Source organism: Nyctibius grandis, chromosome 16 (genome assembly GCF_013368605.1).
Source record: "Nyctibius grandis isolate bNycGra1 chromosome 16, bNycGra1.pri, whole genome shotgun sequence".
Classification (NCBI taxonomy): domain Eukaryota; kingdom Metazoa; phylum Chordata; class Aves; order Nyctibiiformes; family Nyctibiidae; genus Nyctibius; species Nyctibius grandis.
Genome location: NC_090673.1, coordinates 12,057,547 through 12,061,761, shown reverse-complemented (window position 1 = coordinate 12,061,761; position 4,215 = coordinate 12,057,547).

Below are 4,215 nucleotides of genomic sequence, written 5' to 3'. Positions count from 1 at the left end.
GAGGGCTCCCCGGGAGAAGGAGCTCTCGCAGGGGGAACCTCCAATGAGAACAAGCTCACCTGGGCTGCTCTTACGTCACGGGACGCTTCTGCGATCAGGCAGTTCACGACACCGCTCAGCAAACGGCTGCCATCTCCCCGCAAGGTGCTCTCCAGCTGACGGTAAGTGTGAGCTCGGTCACCCTGAGGACAGACCACAAAAGGGAGCAATTAGACTGACTTTGCCCTCGTGCCCAGGGAGCTGCGAGCTGCCACCCCTCACTCTCTGGAGAGCCCGCAAACGGCACCACCACACCGCACCCCCAGCTCGTGTCTGCCATGGAAATGAGCTGAGGGAGCAGCTGTCCCGGGGAGGGTGTCCCACACTGTGGGACCCACCAGGCACCAGCCACCAGCCTGAGGTCACACCTATGCCAGGCCAGGTCCTCCCCAAACCCACCACTCCTATGGACACAACCCAGCACCGGAGGGAAGGTCCGGATGCGGGGCATGCAGCACTTGCCCGCTCCTGGGCAGGGAAGGCAGGGCCGGGGGGAGCCCTTGAGCCTCCCGCAGCACCGAGGGATGCCCCCATCTCACCTCATTGTCTTGTAAACGCTCCAACAGAGACTTCACAACGGCAGCAAAGGTGGGGCCAGCCACAGAGACAGACCCCATCACCCTGCCCCTGCCCTCAGGATGCGCAGGTCTGCACTGGAGACCTACCCAGGGGCAGCAACCTGGAAGGAAAGAATCAAAGCAGCTTTTGGAGGGGGCCCAGCAACCGGGCAGACAGGGACAAGCTGCAGGTCACAGGCAATCCCCATTAGACATCCAGGGCAGACGCTTGTGCCAAGAGTGTCGTCAAACACTGTCACGAGAGGCCAGCGAGGCCATTGGTGGGCTCTCTGTCCTTGGAGATGCTCAGACCTCAAGGGGACTCAGCCCACCACACATGGCTGTGATGGGCTCTGTCTCCAGCACACTTCAGCCCCCAGCCCCCTGCCAGCCCCTCACCTCCAAGCGCTCTCAGCCTACTCATCGCAGCAGAATCCCCTGGATGGACAGAATGCTCTCTCCAGGTCCTTCTCCCACGACAGCTGCGAGCAGCTGGCCCCCGGAGGGACACGGAACCCAGCCCACCTCAGGGCCCAGCGTGTCACAATGGGCCACGTTGCCAGGGGCCACGCTGTGGGTCAGGGACTGGGCAGGGCAGCAGCCCAGGGGCCCCGCAGTGTGTCAGAAAGGGCCACGTTGCCAGGGGCCACGCTGTGGGTCAGGGACTGGGCAGGGCAGCACCCCAGGGGCCCCGCAGCACAGCGTTTCCCCATTCCCTACCACCTGAACTTCCCTGTAGTCCTCAAATGGTTTTTAGCAAAAAAAAGGCTCATCCTGGCCCCGTGTCGTAGGATCATAGAATCACAGAATTGTTTTGGCTGCAGAGGAACTTTAAGACCATCAAGTCCGACCGTTAACCCAGCACTGCCAAGCCCACCACTAAACCATGTCCCTCAGCACCACATCTACATGGCTTTTCAATCCCTCCAGGGATGGTGACCCGATTAACTAATTCTGGTTGACAGTGGGTCATGGGTTTAAAAATGTTGTCGCAGCCACCCACCGAGTAGTCCCATTTATGATGTTATTGGTATCATTATTCTGCTGGCATTCTGTTAATTGCTGTGGAGTTTCTACTCCCTTAACTGTACAACATTTCAAGGTGGTTTTTGGTTCCGCAGTAATATTTGTCAAATTTGGACACAATGCAAAGGTCATTCCCTGCTATCCTGCTAATGTTACTCCATATGTGCATCATTTCTTCTGATTGTAGGGTCTCCGTAAGGTCCAATTCAGGGTGAACCAAACTGGGAGTAAAGAACATTACTATACTAAAGCAAAAGCAAAACCACAATATATTCATTAACAGTCTCGAGTCAACTTTACACATGTGGGTCCTGTGGGTTGGGATTTCCATGGTCCTTCGGGTGCCTTCTTGATTCTCGAGGAGTGGATCCAGGCAGTGTGCTTCTCAAGCTTGACCGCCGTGTAGGTCGTGAGCAAAACTTGAAAAGGGCTGCTCCACTTCTCTTCGAGAGGGTTACCTGAAATATTTTTAACATAAACCCACTCCCCAGGTTTAAACAAATGCACTGCTGAGTCTAAATCACATGCTCTAGTAGAGATCACCAATCTGTTTACTTCTTGTAATTGTTTTCCTAATGCCATTAAGTATTGTTGATACCAATACCCCCCTTTTCTAGGGAGTTCCGAAAAATCTATCTGCCAAATTTGACCTGGGACCTTTCCCTTCTTAATACTTCCAAATCTCACGCGATGTTCTACCTTTGGATTATTCTTTAGGCATACCTCACATCTTCTAACTATGGCCTTTTTAGTTTGGTACAATCTTCTGGCTGCTGTTTGCTTGATAAGGGATTCATAGAAGGCTCCAGCTCCCCAATGTGTTTTGTCATGGTCCGCCTTTATCGATCTCCATAACATTCTAAAGGGAAGTACCATTCTGTTGTCTCTTAACACTGCCCATCCTGAGGGGCCGATTTTGTCCCCTAGACCAGTGATCAGCTTCTGACCCCCTTCATCATACTCAATCTTTTCCGGTAGAGGCGAAGATTTTTCAGGAATTAAACTTAGTACCTCACCTTGTTCCGCATCTCACCTTGCCTCATAATCAGCCAATTTATTTCCCACTCCCCTGTCAGTGTTACCTTTCTGATGTCCTTTGCAGTGCATGATCACTGCTGCTGACGGCAGTAGTACAGCATCTAGAAGTCGCAAAATCATATTGGCGTGTTTTATTCCTTTCCCTTGAGCAGTTAAGAGTCCTTGTTCCTTCCAAATTGCTCCATGGGCATGGACTACACCAAAGGCATACTTCGAATCTGTCCAGATGTTCACTCGTGGTCCTTTGGCAAGCTCCAGCGCACTCACAAGAGCAATTGTTTCAGCTCGTTGTGCCGGTGTGCCCTTAGGGAGTGACTTTGCTTCCACTAAGTGGGCTGTGGTGGTCACAGCATATGCAGCCATTCAAACCCCATTCTTTACAAAGCTGCTCCCATCGCTATACCACGTATGGTCAGCTTCTTCCAACGGCTCCTCCTTCAAGTCCGCTCTGCTTGCACACACAGTCTCAGTTGTCTCTATACAGTCATGCACGACAGTCTCCATTTCCTGTTTATCGCTCAAAAAGGAAGCAGGGTTTATGAGGGCAGATGTAACAATTTCTATATCATCCTGTTCCGTTAGCATCGCCTGATATTTTGAGAATCTCTGTGGCAAGAGCCAGTGTCCCCCTTTCTGTTCCAAACCCGAGGTTACAGCATGGGAAGTGTGCACAGTTATCTTTTGTCCCAAGGTGAATTTTCGAGCTTCTTTGATAATCAGAACAACAGCGGCCACTGCCCGAAGACACCCTGGCCATCCCTTTTGATTGCAGTGCTCCCCTCTAGTTCTCTGTACTACTCACTTCTACTACTCAGCTGCATCAGGTTTAAATTTCTGTAAGTTGATGCTACGCTTTGCAACTGTTTCTACTTGATTCTTCACAGATTTGAAAATTCCCTGTTCAGGTCTCTCTACTTTCTTCTCCCCCCCATCCCACAGAGCTGTATTTGACTGCAGGGGCTGCAGATTCTGTGTTTCCCCCCACGTGGTGAGGAAAATATGGACTGGAGAAAGAAGTAGATAGCGATTCTGAAAAGACCCCTTTCTTTGTGCTCGTTTTGACATTCAGTTGCCTGTTGCGGGTTCTTAAATGATATGAGTTACTCTGAGTCTTAGCAATCCCTTGTTTGCATCCCTGTGCTCAGGAGGTGCATCAGAAACTCTGTTTGGGCATCGCTTATGTCAGGCTACTTAACTGTAGCCCTTTCTGAAACACGGCTCATGGGTGAGATGATAGATAGATAGTTCCTAGGCCGTAACAGAAGGGTTTCTGTTTGCACCTGCAAGGACTCAGGAGCAAACCCTGCTGATGGAAACCCTCAGAAGAAAGGCAAGACCACAGAGAGAACAGATCAGTAGAGTTACGCTGCTTTCCCCCGCATGGTATCACACCTCCTGGCACGGTGACTCTGGGTTAAGGCTGCTCTCAGGGTGTTTTCTGACCTTTTCCAGTGCTCACCACCATCGGCCCTGGGGGAAGGGTGACACCCCCCTTCTTTGTGCGCCCCAGGATCTTGTCACGCTGCATAACCTCCTGCACAAGCAGAAGTGGCCG